At 40.3% G+C, this 18,751-nt stretch overlaps 1 pseudogene; it reads left to right on the forward strand.

Annotated features, from left to right (window-relative positions):
• LOC144375746 (serine/threonine-protein kinase PAK 2-like) overlaps positions 1-18,751 on the forward strand; it is a 40,292-nt pseudogene that overhangs the window by 3,787 nt on the left and 17,754 nt on the right.

The following is an 18,751-nucleotide window of genomic DNA, read 5'->3' on the forward strand; positions in this document are numbered from 1 at the left end:
GAGAAAAATGTGGCACTCCAAGGGCTGATGACTACAGGGATTATTTCTAACGTGCTCACCCCACCTAGGGCCTCAGTATCCTTTCCCTCCATGTCATCATTAATTAGTCCTTGGCACTTCATTTCCCAAACCACTGAGGTACAAAAAAACAGAATCCTGGAGGTTTTCCAGTTGCTTTAGGAGAGAAGACCAGGCAGGCTGGCAAGAGGCCAGCAGGTTCTTCCAAACCACGCAATTGATCCTAACTCCTTCCCATTTCACACATGTCTCCAAGCACTGATCACTATTCCAAAGGGTGGAGCTCCATAGAGAGCTCTTCTGGCTGGAAACCCCTTCTCTCTGACTGCAAGCCCATGTGATTGGTCAGCTTGCTCAACTGGGACTGGGATTCCTCTTCCCACCTCCTCCCCACCCTCCTGTTGCCCAGTGATTTTATGGGGCTGCCCCAAGCAGCAGATGATGGAAGGGCCTCCTTGCACTGCACAAATCTCTTCCCATGCCAGGCTCTGTAGAGCAGGACCTGGAGGCACCCTATATGGCACAGGTGAACAACTAATCTTTCCCAATGCCATGGTATACCAAATGTAATTTCCACCACCTGCCCCGAACCTTCCACTGTGAGAGTTGCAAGATCTGTGTGGAGGTGAGTACTCCTCCTCTCTCTCCGCTAACTAACCCATCCCCAGTCACCTGGCCAGGACTAGGAACCTCCATCATAAATGTGCTAGGGGTGGGTATGAGACCATCATTATGCACTTCTAAAAGTGGCTCTTAGCCACTGTTGGCCACTTACATATGTTATCACACCAGTCCTGAGAGGCTGGTGTTGCTTGCACAGGTGTTGATATGCAATGAGTATCCCATTTGTGCTGACTGGGTGGAATCAGGGGGAGGAAAGGCAATGACTGACCCACCACCTGGCTTGGTGATACTATATACCCAGACCTTTAGGCCAGCTGCTTCCCTGTTGTGGGGATCTTTGCCTGTCCCCCTCTGGGTGTCCCAGTTGGAGGGTTTCCTGGGTTCTGAGTGCTCTTCTCTTTTGTGCACACCCTGCCCTGGTTTACAAGTGCACAAGGCTGGCTGGGAAAGGGTGTTTCCTTCATCCTTATCCAGTATCTGAGAAAATAGAGGCCCAGAGTTATTCTACATCCTGCTCCAAGTGACACCAGGCAGGTCTTGTCTCTAAAGACCTCAGTCATGACAGGTGACCTGATGAGCCACGAAGTCCTAACTGTTCTCTAGCAATGGAAATGCCGTTTTCTCCCTGGAGATGGGAGCTCAAGTGTAGGCCCACAAGCAGGTGGCCTAGGGGGCTGGGTTATGGGAGGCCTCAGGATTTGGGGTTGCTGGAGGCCAGGCCAGATAGATCCTCAGTGCTGCCTCCTCTCCCCTAGGAATTCGACCAGGTGGGTAAACAACTGCGTGGGGCACCGCAACATCAGGCTCTACCTGCTGCTCCTCCTCTCATTGTGCTTCTACCTGGGTGCGGTGCTGGCTAGCTGTGTGGTATTCCTGGTACAGAAGAGGCACATGCCCTTCATGGACAGTGCCATGACATATCCACACAGTCCTAAGGGCCAAATTGGGACCAGCTCTGGTGGAGGGGAGAGAGAGGCGGACAGCCAAGGGGCTGGGTAACTGAGGGTGGGGCTGACTGGGCGGGGCTATAGGGAGAAGTGAGTTGGGAGGACCATTGGTGGACCTGTTGAAGGCCTGTGGAGTTGAGAATGTGGGGGGGGCACGGAGTGGGGGAATGAAGGTTGAACAAGGACAGGAGGGACCACAGTGTGGTGGGGTGAGGTTCGGCTTGGGTGTATTGGACTAATGGTCCAGTCCAAGGAGGAAGAGCAGGTGGGTGGGGCTAGCTGGGGTGTGACCAGGGAAGGGAGGAGTCTGTGGAAAGGCGGGGTTAGGGAGGAACTGTCCACTGGCTTGGCTTCTTAGCCTATGCACAGCATCATAGTGGCTGTATCCACACGGGCCTCCTGCTGCCACTCATCCTGCAGCTGCTCAAGGTCAGAGCTGTGAGCACCGCAAGGCGCCCCTATGAGACCCAGGTAAGGGGGACCAAGTGTATGTGCCCTGATACACAGCTGGGAGGCGACACCTTCCACCTCTGCCACTAGGCACTATCTGTGCTTTCTCCACTGCCCTTGGCCCTGATGGTGCCCCTGAGTCCTTCCCAACCTACCTCTTAAAATGAAGCTCAGATCTCTCCTCCCCCTAGAGCTGGTTGGCCATGCTCCCTCCTGGGTGCATTGCATTGAAAGCCTTGAAAGCCGACTGGGTTATTTGAAGAATGGGTATAGACATGAGTACGTTCATCTGCATTTGTTTTGATAAGCAACCTATAATCAGAATAATACTGGGAGACACCCAGAAGCACTCTTGAGAAGGAGTAGGTCCTGAGTGGTGTAGCAGATTGGAAGAAACTGGGAGTTTGGTGAGGCTGGAGTTGAAGAGTACTCGGTGTGTCCTAGGTGTGATTTTGGAGAGGCAGAGGCCAGGATGCATTGCCTGTGAGAGACAGACCTTTGTAAAAAGGCATGGAAACATGGAAGTAGGGTGTTAACAGAATGATGAGGAAATGAATTTAATTCAAGCACAGGGTGGCATGAACAATGAGGATGACCCCATAGAGTACCATTAGAAAGGCCCAGAAAGTCAAGCATTGAATTTCGTTTTAATGTAGTGAAAAAACATGGGAACCATGATAAAATTTCTAAAAAATATCGTTTATTGAGGAATAATTTACAAATAGTAAAAGTCACCCTTTTTAGACTTTAGTTAGGGTTTTTTGTACTCTCCACAATGATCAAAGTTAAATCAGTTTTATTGCCCCAGAGAATCCTTCCATCTCTTGTTGTCAATTTCTCTTCCTACATCCTTGTGGTTTTTCTCTTCCCACAATCATGTATAAATGGAGTTGTTGCCATTTTAGTTTGACTTCATTCATTTAGCACAATGCATTCATCTATGTTGTTGCTCATATCACTAGTTTATTTCCTTTTACTTCTGTGTAGTAGTGTATGGATGCCCCATATATTATTTTTACATTCACCCATTGAAGGATCTTTACATTGTATCTTGTTTTGGAGCAGCATTTATGTTTGTTGTTTGTTTGTTTGTTTGTTTTTGTACCAGGGATTGATCCCATGGGTGCTTAATCACTGAGCAACATCCTCAGCTCCCTTTATTTTTTTCTTTTTGATTTTTTTTTTAAATTTTGAGACAAGTTTCTCACTAAATTGCTTAAGGCCTGACTAAGTTACAGAGGCTTGCTTTGAACTTGAATTCTCCTGCCTCAGCCTCCCAAGCTGCTGAGATTATAGGCATGAGCCATTGGGCTCAACTAGTTTGGGGCAGTTACAAATAAAGCTGTTATTTACAAGAATCCATCCTGTGGTTCTTCCAGCCCCAGGTTAGGCCATATCCATCTTCCTCTGCTCAGAATAAGGCAGGATCTTCCAAGTCCAGGATCCCCAGTCTCAAGGGACTTAAATGTGGTCTGACTGTGGAATTCAACAGACATGGATCCTTTCCGTTATTTGCAGCACCCATTTCAGGCACTGGTTCCATGTTCCAACTGTCATTGCCTCCCTCTCCATTCCCTGACTGCAGCTCCTCCTAGAGTCATTTGCTTGGTGGTTGGAAGAACACATAAGTCTAAATCACACATCTAGAACTGACCAGCAGGGAGATCTTGGCTATGCTACTTAGCCCCCTGGTCACTCAGTTTCCCTATCTGTAAAACAGGGAAATGTGGGTTAATTCATGTGAGACACATAGACCAGTGGCTGGTACTAGAAAGTGCCCTACCTGCTGCTGTTACTGTTACTACCATTCCTTCTTGGGGTCATCTACGCATGTTTGTGTCTCATCTTAAAAGCCAAGCAATTCCCATCCTTAACGTCCCAGGTCTCCACTCCACTTGTTGTACCCTCTGTGCCTTATTCCCTGAAAGAGTTGACAGTGCTCACTAGCTCCGCCCTTCACTTCCTGGCCCATATCAGCCCAGACCCTGCCCTTGCTGTCATGATGATGTTCTCATCAAGGGGCAGAGCCAGTAGACATTCTTCAGACTACTCTTTCTGGACTAGTCACAGCTTCTAAAGCCAGAGGGAGCTGAAATAGCCCTCTTGCATGTCTTATTGTTTAATGCTCTGGGCTTCTCTGCATGTACTGGGTACTGTGAGCTGGGTTGCCTACATGTGTCCCATGATACCCTCTCTCTGCATTACCCTGGCCATAACCCATGGTGCTCAGGACCTCATATTACAGATGCCCTTACCATCCTGCAAGTAGGCTGGCTGTGCTGTTTACAGTGTGTTTTCAACCCACAGTAAAGTTATTAGACTTTATTTTTTTTTGCTACTGGATATTGAACCCAGGGGCACTTTACCACTTAGCTATATCCCCAGTTCGTTCCATTTTTTATTTTCAAACCAGGTCTCACTAAGTTTTTGAGGCTGGTCTCAAACTTGTGATTCTCCTGCCTCAGTGTCTTGGGTTTCTGGGATTACATGCCTGGTTTGACTGAGACATTTTTGATGCCCTGAAATATTTCTGGCTGGGGGTGTATCTGAGTGGTAGAGCGTGTGCTTAGCATGTGCAAGGCCCTGGGTTCTTCAATCCCCAGCACACAAAGAAAATAAATATGAACAAATGAGTAAACTAACAAAGGAAAGAATCAACCTTTGAGATAGAAGAAAAGAGATAAAGGTACTGAGAGAATCTTGATGCCCTGATCCCTCCAAGTTAAGGGAAAGAAGGAGAGGTAACAGGAAGTTGGGCAGAAGATGAGGCAATAAGAAGATGCCACTTGATTTTGGTCCTGTGGGTGTGAAGGGTATTTGAGACAAAGAATGAGAGCAGGAGCCCCAGCAATGGAGCCAGTATCAGAGGCTGGTCTGGGTGCTTTCAGAGCTGTTGGATTCTATTCATGTCTGATAGGGTTCCATGTGGGGAGAGGAAGGTATTCAACTTTAGTGCTCAGTTCTTAAAATTTTATTAATTATCATTCCTTTCAGCATTTTTCTATACCTTATATACAATCCACATTTTTTATACTTATCTAATCAAACATTCTTTCTCTAAATTTAAAAATTCTGTAATTTTTTTTAATACTTTGCCATTATTATGTTTTTTTCTCGTAGTAGGGATTAAACCCAGAGGTACTTTCCACTGAAGCTACATCCCCAATCCTTGCTATATTTCATTTTGAGATAAGGTCTCACTAAGTTGCTGAGAGCCTTGCTAAGTTGTTGAGCTTGGCCTTGAACTTGTGATCCTCCTGCCTCAGCCTCCCAAATCACTGGGATTACAAGTGGGCGCCACTGCACCTGGCAGAATGCTAGTTTCTTCAGTGCTGCAAACAACTTAAGGGAGGCAGAACCTGATAGAGCACAATGGTTTATGTTGTTTTTTGGGCATATTCAAGAGCTGTTCTGATGTGGAATCCTCTTTCCTTCTAGTGAAAAATACTGTTGAGTATCAGAGTCTTCATGTGTGGGCAATGGGAGAGTTGGGGATAGACAAAGGTGCTACTGGGACACTTGCCATTCTTCCAGAATATTTGCTGGCTAAAGCTCTTGAAGCTGGAGTGAGACTCAACCTTGTCTGGGAGTAGGAGGGGGGCAAAGCTGATGGATGAAGTCAGCAGGAGGAGAGAGTAGGACAAGGGGGAGTAGAAGCCAGTCAGTGTCCAGGGTAAATAAATAAAGACATACAGCCTAGGTCTCCAGCTCAGGTCTCCCCAAGGAGTGGATTAGGTGGTGTGCATTGAAACAAGGCTGTCTGTGGGATGCACATGTATTGGGAGAAGGCCCTCAGGTTGGACTGGCTCTGACGCTGAAGCACTTGGAGCATAAGGAGGGGTATTATGGACCTGGAGAGTGAAGGGTCCAGGTCACAGGGCTTCACAGCACACTGAAGTGTCCCTGGATAGATAAAAAGAAAAGACTGAACCACTAACTTTGTGGTTGGCCTTGGACCAGTCTCTTTCCTCTCTGGGTTCCAGTTTCCTCAGCTTATTAAGAATTGAGACTAGTCCAGTAGTTTATGTTTTAAAGAACATTTTTTTTTAATGAAAAATTTTACTTGACATACCACATGAAACATTTGGAATGGAGCATAAGGAGTGCAATGGGGTTGGTAACTCACAATTCCCCCGCATTCATGGTGCCAGCCCTCTCCTTTGTCCTGACTCCAGTCACCCAGGGACTTGACTGTGAGTTTCAGGGTTGGGGTTAGGGAGGGTCCCCTGGTACTGACTCTATGTTTAGCTTCCCATTATCCCAGTGCTGTAGTGGGAGGTTCCCAAGGGAGGCTTTGCCTACCATTCACCTTTCACACCCAGAAATGCCAGGATCTGCCCCAGAAGTTCATCCCCTGAGCCCCATGTGAGGGCCTCTTGTGCCTGAACCCTCACTGACTCCCCTGTTGAGAGTTACAAGACTCCATGCCTGTTATATTTTTTGCTGTTTCCTAGGACTACTCTGCCTGTCTGTTTTAGGTTCAGAGAAGCATGTTTCCTTGCGGGGAAGGGAAGGCTCTGAGAGGCTGGAACCCCTCCCTCCTGGAAGGGAAGAGCATTGCTCTCTGGAGACCCAAGCTCGGGAGCCAATATAGTCTGGCTCTTTGACCTTGGGCAAGACATTTAGTATTTCTCTCATCCTTAAAATGTGGCAACAGTAAAAATTGCAGTGACTGACCTGATCGGCTTCATGGCAAGGGCTGGAGATGAGAGGAGAGAAAATCCACCAGCCTGGATAATACAAACTGCATCTGAAACTATTCCATAAAATAGAAAGGAAACTTATTTATTGTTAGTTCTATTAGGCTAGTATATTAGTCAGGAATTACAAAGTTTTCAGTTAAACATGAGTGAATTTTGAAGATATAACGATCAGCATGGTAGCTGCAGTTAATTTACTGCCTATTTGAAAACTGATAATAGAATTTGGTGCAGCTACTCAGGAGGCTGAGTCAGGAGGATCATAAATTGAGGATCAGTAACTTAAAGAGAATTGTTTTGTGTCTCAAAAAATAAAAACAACCCCATATATAGGTCAATGGTAAAGCACCCCTGGATTCAATCCTCAGCAGTGGAAAAGAAAAGGAAATTGACAGTTTTGTGTTTGTTTGAGATGGAGTCCCACTATGTTGGCCAGACCAGTCTTGAACTCCTGAGCTCAAGCAATCCTCCTATATCAATGCCCTGAGGGCTGGAAGGCAGGTGTGTGCTACTGTACTTATCTAGAAAATAGATTTTAAACCAGGTTGGCAGCATATGACTGATTCCGCAGCTCAGGAATCTGAGGCAGGAGGATCTCAAGTTTTAGGCTAGCCTCAGAAATTTAGCAAGACTTTATCTCAAAATAAAAAGGGCTGATAGCTCAGCAGTAAATGTCCTTGGGCTCAACCCCCAAGTACTGCAATATATGATATATGTGCGTATATGTGTGTGTGTGTGTGTGTGTGTGTGTGTGTGTGTGTGTATTCATTCCATTATATAGATGTATTTGGATGTTTTTAGATTTCTGCTTTGGGGCTAATATGAATAGGGATAAAAACTTATGGTTTTGAACATGCTAGGCAAGAGCTCTAGCATTGACCCACACCAGCAGCCCTACATTTAAATTTGGGTTATTTCTTACTATTAGTTATTGGAACACACCAATTTTATCTTTTTCTTTTCTTTTCTTTTCTCTGGGGGTGTGGTGGGTATTCCTCTGATATTCATACTGGTCTCATATTTGTGGGCTCAATTGGTTCTCCTGCTTCTCCCTTCTGAGCAGGTTGGAACTATAGGTTTATGCCATCGCACTTGGCTATATAATCTTATATTGATAAGACATTTTACAGATGATAGGAAACCTAGGATACAAATAAATAAATACAGCAATTTAAGATGACTGAGCATAAGGGCATATGGCTATAACTCCAACAGCTCAGGAAGATCATAAGTTTGAGACTAGCATGTGCAGTTTAGCAATACCTTATCTCAAAATAAAAAGGGCAGGCAATGTAGCTCAGTAGTATAATCTCCATGTTTTCAATCCCCAATACTTCCAAAAATAAAAAAAATTTAAAAATAAAAGCTGGGTTTCATGGCATATGCCTGTAGTTTCAACTACAAACTAAAGCACAAGGATCACTTGAGTCCATGAGTTTGAGACAAGCCTGGGTAAAATGGTGAGACCTTAAGTCTCAAAAAAATAAATAAATAAAACTAATAGTAATGATAATAATTGTTGAGAGCCACAGCCAAAGGGGCCCCAGCAAACTTCCAGCTGCCAGCAAACTTCCAGCTACCAGCTGATGATTGGCTCACAGCGGCCCCTGCAACATCTAGCTGATTGGCTCCTCTGTGGTGATGCTCATTGGGCTGTTTCCCTGCCCTTCAGACTGCCAGCTGATGATTGGCTTACAGCGGCCCCAGCAACATCCAGCTGATTGGCTCCTCCATGGAGCTGCTCATTGGGGGACTTCTTTGGCTCCGCCCATGCAACCCAGCCAATTGGCCTCAAGAGTAGGAGGATTGTGGGGGGTGGAGAGGTTGGTGTGAGTGAGAGGCTTGTGGGAAGCTGGTGGTGGCAGTTGGGCTCTGAGGGTTTTTTCCTGAGGAGCTGTTTTGTTTGGCATTTGTAGTTCTAAAAATAAAGTTAGTTTCTTTTGACAAGTGGCTCCTGAATTGTGCCCAGCCAGACTGCGGCATCTAAAGCCTGTTTTACTGCAGCTGCCATGACTTGCTCTTGTTCATTAATGTCTCTACATAATTTAATATATGTGTTTAAGTCTTCCTGTTTCCATGGTCTAATGATATCTCTGCACCAACGATTCGCTTGGTCATAAGCCAGTTGTTTTTATTAATGGCATTGATTGTTCTGTATTCCCAAAAATTCTGGTAGCTGTTTTAATAAGCCTATCTACAAATTCAGTGTAAGATTCATTAGCTCCTTGTATTACCTTAGATAATTGACCTTGTAAACCTCCATGTCCTTGTAAAGTCTTCCATGCTCTAATCGCCTCTGCAGCAATTTGTGAGTATACACCAGGATCATATGCAATTTGTTGCTGCTGATCCTCATAATGTCCCTTTCCTAACAACATATCTAGATTTCTCTGAGGATAACCAGCTGCTGCATTTCGCCTAGCCGTCTCCTTGCAAAATTCCTCATTGGCAACCTTCCATAACAGGTATTGACCTCCATTTAGCACAGCTTTACACATTTTAGCCCAATCTGCTGGCGTCATGTTCAAATTGTTAATGGATTCGACCAAGCTTACAGTGAAGGGTGCTTGAGGACCATAAGTTGTTACAGCCTCTTTTAGCTCCTTCACTGTTTTGAAAATTAAACTCTGGTAAATTTGCTTCCCTCCTACCTCAAATACAGGGCATGTTAATACTTGAGATCCTGTCTCAGGATCCCAACTATTAACTGCGGGTCTTGGGGGCCTCCTAGCATATGGAGGTGGCCTTGTTGGTTGGACCCTTACATCCTCTAGTGATAGAAAGGTGTTAGTAGCAGTCTCCTTTTGTAACTTTCCCCCTGATGGCTTTTTCTGCTCTAAACTTCCTTCCTCTGTCTGACTAGTTCGAGAAACCTTCTCTTTTACTTGAATCTTTTTCTCTGTCTGACTAGTTCGAGAGACCTTCTCTTTTACTTGAATCTTTTCCTCTGTCTGATTAGCTCGAGAGACCTTCTCTTTTACTTGAATCTTTTCCTCTGTCTGACTAGCTCGAGAGATCTTCTCTTTTACTTGAATCTTTTCCTCTGTCTGACTAGCTTGAGAGACCTTCTCTTTTACTTGAATCTTTTCCTCTGTCTGATTATCTTGAGAGACCTTCTCTTTTACTTGAGTCAATAAGTTTTCTCCTTCCTCTACCATTGTCTGAACTGAAGGCTTTGGACTAAGCAAAAAAGATACAAACGTCCACAATAGCAATGTGCCAACTGGCAGAGTCCCTGGGCTTTTTTTTTTTTTTATTCTTTTTAAATCTTCACCATGCGGCATCTGGTGGCCCGTACGGGGAATGAACCTACGACCTTGGTGTTATCAGCACCAACAGATAGTTCACAATGCATACAAGTGAGTTCACAATGCATACAAGTGATACATAGTCTAGGCTAGTTCTACAAGCAGTTCAGTGATGGCTATTGCAGAAGCTGTAGATTAGTTTTATCTTTGTCTTCACTGGCACTAGGATGAAGATAGGAATTCTGGCAATAATGGCTAAAGAAAAAATTGTGTAACATTCCAGAAGGCACTAAAAGAAAACAATTTTCTTAACATTTACATTGTCTTCACCAGATGCCGCAGTCTGGCTGGGCACAATTCAGGAGCCACTTGTCAAAAGAAACTAACTTTATTTTTGAACTACAAACGCCAAACAAAACAGCTCCTCAGGAAAAAACCCTCAGAGCCCAACTGCCACCACCAGCTTCCCACAAGCCTCTCACTCACACCAACCTCTCCACCCCCCACAATCCTCCTACTCTTGAGGCCAATTGGCTGGGTTGCATGGGCGGAGCCAAGGAAGTCCCCCAATGAGCAGCTCCATGGAGGAGCCAATCAGCTAGATGTTGCAGGGGCCTCTGTGAGCCAATCATCAGCTGGCAGCTGGAAGTTTGCTGGGGCCCTTTTGGCTGTGGCTCTCAACAAATAATAATTTCCAAAACCAGGCACTGTGGCTCACACTTATAATCCCAGAGACTTTGGAGGTTGAGGTAGGAGAATGACAGGTTTGATGCAGGCATTGGGATCTTAGCAAGGCGCCTGTCTCCAAATTTACCAAAGAGCGAGGGGGCTGTGGATGGAGTTCAGTGGTAAAGCATCCCTGGATTCAATCCGCATTACAGGGGATGGAAGAGGAACAAAACAATTTCACTACATAACATTAAAATCTTGGTATTGGAGGCATAACTTGTGGTGGTGCTTAGCATGTGCTTAGTATGCTTGAGACCCTGGGTCCAATCTCAAACACCAAAAATAGAATAAAAACCTATGTTTTTTTAAAAAAATCTTTATGTATGTATCCCAACTCACAAATTAAAATCTTAGTTTAGCTTATATAACTTTTGACCCAGAAATGTAATTTTTAGCAAGCATGTAGAACAGCATAGATTAAGGGTTTTGCCTCATTTACATAGCAAAAACTAGCAAAAAATCAACTTAAATGTCATTAGTAGTAAATTGGTTAAAATATGGCATTACCATGTTTTGGACTACTAGGTAATTGTGATAAGTTTTCTTTTGTGAATTGTTAACATTCTTTTTCTTTCATATTTAAAGACGGATGTCTTCTCTTCTGGAACACCATCAGCAAGTTAATAATTTATTTCTTATGATTCTTGTTATAATTTAGGTTACCGAAAACAAATCTGTTTTTATTTTGCTATCTAAAAGAAATTCAGCCACCAGAGGTAGATAATATTGAATATATTTCTAAAATAGTACTCAAGAATACTTTCCATATACATTTATTTCATATATTTACTTTTCCATGTTTCATAAAATCACCTTTACTTCTCAATCACATTGGAACAAGTGATGTTTAATCATTTAAAAATTAGCTATTGAAAAAATAAGTTCTTAAAGTATGTTTAAAAAAGAGCTGGTCACATTTTAAACTTTTAATTTTGCTGGCTTGTCTTCTTTTGCTTGTGTGATAAATGCAGCTGAATATGAAAGGGTCAGAAACATTAGCAATAATAACAGAGGAAGATGATGGGGAGGAAGAGGCCATACTTCCTGCCATTGCCCCAGGACCAGATCATACAAAATCAGTGAGTGATTGGCTAATGACAATCACTAGGTGTGTGCATCTGTGCACATGTGTTTCTGAAAACAGCTGTTTGCGTTTGACTTTCAGTGATAATTTCAAAAAGCCTTCAAGTTTAAAACATTTTAGTATGAGAAAATTAATTTAAGATTAGATTAAGATTTTTACCTATAGTACTCATCAAAAACAACTTTTTTGAAAAATAAAAATCTAATGGCTTCTTTAAAAGTTAGAGTACTTGACTCACTGGGTTTTTTTGCTTTCTATATTTTGCCCACTTTTCCAGAGAAGTCATCTATTTCTCTGTTTTTTTGGTTGTTTGTTTCATAATGTGGATAACTATTATATCTAAAACTTGGATCTTTCCTCTTTCCCAGATTACATATTTTATTTCTCATTTTAACATTTTTCTCAAAGCTTTGATGTCAATTCAAATGGACAGTCCAGAGTAAAGTTCCTCACCAACTAAGGGAGAGTTTCAATAGTAATGGCTTCAAATGGAGCCAATAAGAGAGAACTACTAAGGGGAATTGCAGGGGACTGTAACATGGTGGTACACAGTGGAGTATACAGGCAGAGCTCTGAGAACTGCCATTGGATCCTGATCTCATGATAGATGGCTATGTTGTCTTTATTCCTTACAATTGGCTCTTCGAAGTGAAAGGGAGGGTAGGCATTATATTTGTGCAAAATATTTTGTGGAAATTAGTAATAGTTATTTCAACACCAAAATTTCTAGTCTTTTGCATTTTATCTTTTTTTTTTAAAGAAAACCATCATTTTTCTTTTCTTTTTTTTATTGATTGTTCAAAACATTACAGAGCTCATGGTATATCATTTTTCATACATTTGACTCAATTGAGTTTTGAACTCCCATTTTTACCCCAAATACAGATTGCAGAATCACATCTGTTACATACTCACATTTTTACATAGTGGCATATTAGTGACTGTTGTATTCTGCTACCTTTCCTATCCCCTACTATACCCCCTCCCCTCCCCTCCCATCTTCCCTCTCTACCTCTCTGCTGTTGTTCAATTCTCTCCCCTTTCTTTTCCCTCCCCCTTGCCCCTCATAACCTCTTATAATTTTGTGTATCAGTGAAGGTCTCCTACCATTTCCATATGCTTTCCCTTCTCTCTCCTTTTCTCTCCCCCCATTCGTCTTTGTTTAGTGTTAATCTTTTCCTCATGCTCTTCCTCCCTGTTCTGTTCTTAGTTGCTCTCTTTATATCAAAGAAGACATTTGGCATTTGTTTTTTAGGGCTTGGCTAGTTAGCATAATCTGCTCTAATGCCATCCATTTCCCTGCAAATTCTATGATTTTGTCATTTCTTAGTGCTGCATAATACTCCATTGTGTATAGATGCCACATTTTTTTTTATCCATTCATCTATTGAAGGGCATCTAGGTTGGTTCCACAGTCTAGCTATTGTGAATTGTGCCGCTATAATCATTGATGTGGCCGTATCCCTATAGTGCGCTCTTTTAAGGTCCTCAGGGATACTTCTCAGAGGAGGACATACAATCAATCAACAAGTACATGAAAAAATGCTCACCATCTCTAGCAATCAGTGAAATGCAAATCAAAACCACCCTAAGATATCATCTCACTCCAGTAAGATTGGCAGCCATTATGAAATCAAACAACAATAAGTGTTGGCAAGGATGTGGGGAAAAGGGTACACTTGCACACTGCTGGTGGGACTGCAAAATGATGAGGCCAATTTGGAAAACAGTATGGAGATTCCTGGGAAATATGGGAATGGATCCACCATTTGATCCAGAAAACCATCATTTTCAAAGTGTGCTGCTTTTTTTGCCACATTGTTTACTACTTTATTTTCTTTAAAAAATATTTTTAGTTGTAGATGGACACAGTACCTTTTATTTATTTATTTTTTTTTCCAGTGGTACTGAGGATCAAGCCCAGTACCTCACACATGCTAGGCAAGCACTCTACCACGGAGCTGCACCCCAGCCCTTAGTATACTATTTTAGATCTGGGCATACATAAATTTTATTCATAAATCTGCTATTTTATTAGTTATGCTTTTGGGGGGTTTTGTTTTGGCATTTAACCACTGAGCCACATTCCTAGCCCATCTTTTTAGATTTTTTTTTTTTTTTAATTTTGAGACAGGGTCTCGCTAACTTGCTTGGGGTCTCACTAAGTTGCTGAGGCTGGCTTTACATTTGGAATCCTCCTGTCTCAGCCTCTCAAGCTACTGGAATTACAGGCATGTACCACTGCACCTGGTTTGTAGTTGCATTTTTAAATACATTCATGTTATGGCAAAGAAAAATGTTCCACATTTTTTCAATACTTTTTTTTTTTTTTTAGTCTGAAAGAATTGCATTCTTTAGAACAATAAGAGAGATAACTTAGTTTTGGTTAAAAATTAAGGAACTGAATAGTGAGCCAGTAAGAATATCTGAAAATATTTTTTCTTGAAATCTCAGTAATGAACTATATTTCTGCAGATTTCCACAAGTCTGTAACTGACCCGATTTCTGCACCTGTTGGTGATTCAAATGTCCACAATGGTGCCCAGTCATCAAACAAAGAAGACAAATTTGACAGATGAAGAAATTATGGACAAATTAAATATATTACATACACTTCACATTATTCATGAATTAACATTTCTTAAAGCATTTGACACAAGGGTGGGAGGTATACTTCAGTAGTAGAGCACTTGCCAAGTGTGTGCAAGACCCTAGGTTCTATCCCCAGCACTGCAAACAAAACAAAACAACAACAATACAAAACAGATGTAATATATGCCTTTTATTTTTACCTTAAAGCAGAAAGAAAAATTGTTCTCTTATAAAAGTAACAGCTTCCATTAAAATGTAGTGAGCTCTGGGTATGGTGGCACATGGTTATAATCCCAGCAATTTAGGAGATTGAGGCAGAGGATTTCAAGTTCAAGGTCAGTTTAGGTAACTTAGTAAGACTTTGTCTCAAAATTAAAAAGCAAAAGGGCTGGAAATGTATCTCAGGGGTAAAGTGCTCCTGAATTCAACCCCCAGTACCACCCAATAAAAGTGAAGGCAAAGTAATATTCATTTTGTTTGTTGCCACATTTGAGATGTATTAGGTATTGATAGTGAGGTCAGTCCCTTTGGGAGTAACACTTTTTTTCTATGAGCCAAATTTAAAGGATATTAACCTGGACTAGTTGGAAATCTTATCAAAGGAGGTTTATAGGTATTTTTCCAAATCTACAGCTTTTCAAAATAGAAACATGTAGTCATAAAATATATTTCAAGGAAAAACATGTTTTCCTTGTCTCTTTTAATTCATTTCCTACCAGTGGCCCAAATCAATCATTATAAATAATGTAAACAGTCCCAAGAAGGGGTAACAATAAGGTCTGATTACAAGGCTCCAATAACTATAGTTATAAAGAACAATGTGACCTACAAGGCTCAAGGAAAAGTACTTTATAGATGGGTTGTTATAAGCACTTACATGTTCAACATTTATTTGTTCTTCATTCCTCAGAAATTTCCAATATAATACCTCTTTGACTGTGGAATCCTATAGATATTTTATGTATTAGTCCTTATCTTAGGAGGGCTGCTGCTTTAAAAAAATAAACTAGAATAGTAGTTGTGACTATTCATTTGTGACTTTTAGTTATCACATCCCCTGTCTTTATGCCCTTATGTTCTTGGCTTAAACCTTAGTAGCTAACTTGAGTTTGAGTACTCACATAAGATTATATGAGAGTTTCCTTGATATATCCCTGTCTTCTTTTATCCTGAGTAAGTAAAAATTTCTTATAGTTTTATTTACTGGTCATAAGAATTTACATGATTTACATGATTTTATATCCAATCTCCTCCATTTCTTGGTCATGATGTTGAACATTCCTAAAATAGATATATGATTATTTCATATTAGAGTAATCTCTATAGTAGTAGGTGGTTTCTTAAATATATTGAAACAAGATATACTGGAATAGTTAGAAAAGACAGGGTTATTCAGTTGGCTAGCATTTATTTATTATTACTTATAGTAGTTTCATAACTTATCATTAGTGCATGATACACGCTCTGGGGAAGAAAAGTAGTATGAGGAATTTCCCATGAATTGCCAAGTTTATGTTTATTGTTTGTACTGGGGATTGAACCCTGGGGCTGCTTTACAACTGAGCTATACCCAGCCCTTTTTATTTTTTGTTTTGAGACAGGATCTCACTGAGTTTCCAAGACTGGTCTCTAGATTGTGATTCTTTTGCCTTAGCTCCTGAAGTGGAATTACAGGCATGTGCCACTACATCCTGTTGGAATTGCCATTTGGAATGTTGTACATCCTGAGAATTGCCTTAATTCTCAGGCAGACTAGAACAATTGGTTATTCGAAAATATCATAATTTTTTTAGAAAGTGATTATTTAGGAGTTCTAACCTAATGGAGACTATGTGTCTTCTTATTTCCCATACCTTTTTGCTCTTATTAAGTTTCTTCATTGTTTTGTTTGAAACAAATTATTGTTGAAACTTGATGTGTTTGAAAACCACTGTTTTAACATCAGTAGAGTTTATTAAATGGAATAATGATACCAAAATTAATTTGTGATTAAAATGCTTGACTGAGCTTTCATTGTTATTTTATTTAAAATAGGAACTATTGTGAGCATTGGTGACCCTATAACAAAATATACACAATTTGAAAAAATTGGACAAGGGTAAGTGCTTATAAATATATTGTTATAATGTTCACTACTTACTGGGTATTCAGCATGAGCTCTCTTTTCCCACTGACATTGAGCAATCACTGTATTTTTATGAGTTGTACTTTAGGGGATATGTGAAAATACATAATGCAATTGTCAAAAACCCTACATGTTAGCAATGACTTTACATCATTTTTTTCTTCTCGAATGTTACTTCTCACAGATGGCAAGGGATTATTAGATAGAAAAATTACCCATGAAATATTTAAAAGACAATTTTTTCGCAGGATTATAGGCCATAAATTGATTATGTAGGCCCATTGATTTGGGGCTGGGTATGTAGTTCAGTGTGGAGTACTTGCCTAGGATACATGAGGTCCTGGGTCCCATCCCTGGCATTGCAAAAACAAAAGCAAAACAAACAAAAACCCATGCATTTAGCTGGGTATGGGGGTACACACTGATAATCCCAGCAACTCAGGAGGCTGAGTTAGGAGGATTGCAAGTTTTCAGCCAGCCTCAGCAATTTAGTTAGATCCAAAGATAAAAAGGGCTAGGAGTTAGCTTACTGGTAAGGTGCCCCTGGGTTCAAGCCTCAGTACTAAATAAATAAATACATAAAATGTTTTTGAATCCTATTATTGAGTATTGATCTTTGAGTCTGCCACTCTGATTTTGCTCAGTAATTTGTTTTTAAACTATACTGAGCTCCTTCTTCTATTGCTTGAGAGCAAAAAATCTTTAAATTTTTAATATTACTAACCTCTAGAAAATGTTCTGTGAATTTAGAAAAAATTAGTAGAATGTAGAATGAGAATTTTTGGAAACTTCCTTATGAACTTCTTTTTAACAACTAAATTCAGTTCAGCACTGATTTTAATAAAACTAAGAAAATGAAAATCACTTTAATATTTTGAACATGATAATGTTATATATTGAATAATTAAAAATGAATGAATAAAATAATACCTATGTATATGGATGAGTATCAGAAATCCAGGTGAAAATATTTATTTATTTGTTTGTTTGTTTTTGGAACTAGGGATTGAACTCAGAGGCAATTTTAATGCTGAGCTACTTTCCCAGGCCTTTCACTGGCATGTGCCAACACACTCAGCCAGATGAATTTTAAAAAGCAAATTGCAGAGAAATACATAAATATCAACTTCATAGTTAAAATTATAGAAAAGTGCATGAAAATGATGCACATCATATACAGAATAAACAATAAATACAGGTTGTCCTTGGGTGAAGGGAGAATGCCATATAAAAGGGCATACCAGGAATCTTCAAGTTTTTTAGCAGTACTTTGTTTCTTAAGCAGGGAACTTTATTCATGAATGCATGTTATTTGTTCTTTTATCTTTTTTTCCTTGTATTTTTGTAGGTCTAAATATTTCAAATAAAAGTTTTTCTATAAGGATTACCTCCTCTTTTTCCTTTCCTGTTTTGTTTCTTAAGATTCTAAATCTTAAGTGTTCTTTGATACTTTTTCAATTGTGAGAAGGGCAAAGTCTTTGGATATTATGAATGGCAGTGATTTAGAAGTCTTACGTCTTATTGTGTTTTTTCCTCCTAGCCCTTGTATTACACTCTTTGCTGCTATTGATGTGGCTCTAGGACAAGAGGTAGCAACTTTTTCATATTTATAGATGTTATATCAGCTTTTTGTTTAGGAGAAAGAAAAAGATAAAACTAAGCATAATCAATAGGAACATACTTTTTAAGTTAGATATGTTTTAAGTATTAATCTAAATTTTATAGCCATTCTCACATTAGGGGGAACAAATAAGTAATTATGTCATGAATAATCAAATATTTTAAAAAATCTTTTCTCACGTTGGAGTGAAAAGAAGATTAATTCTTGGCACTGGACTGACCTTACATTGGTTAATTAACTTCAAGATAAATATGAACATATTTAGGGTCTGGGTAGTATAAAACTCTGTGCAAGTAAAAATACTACTTAAATGTCGGGTATAATCTTCACTATATAATATCATGTGTTACTATAAATTAGTAACTGTTTGGTGTGTGTTACTTTCTAAGAGAATTAGAAAAAACATCGATTTTTTTCCCAATTCTGTTTCCATTATAGGTTGCTATTAAAAAGATTAATTTACAGAAACACCCACTGAAGAAACTGATCATAACTGAGCTTTTGGTGATGAAAGAATTAAAGAATCCCAACATAATTCACTTCTTAGGTAAGTATGTTTGAGGTTCTTTAAAATATTTGGACAAAATATGGAAATTTGTAATCTAGTGGTTCA

This window comes from Ictidomys tridecemlineatus, chromosome 3 (assembly GCF_052094955.1).
Source record: "Ictidomys tridecemlineatus isolate mIctTri1 chromosome 3, mIctTri1.hap1, whole genome shotgun sequence".
NCBI lineage: Eukaryota > Metazoa > Chordata > Mammalia > Rodentia > Sciuridae > Ictidomys > Ictidomys tridecemlineatus.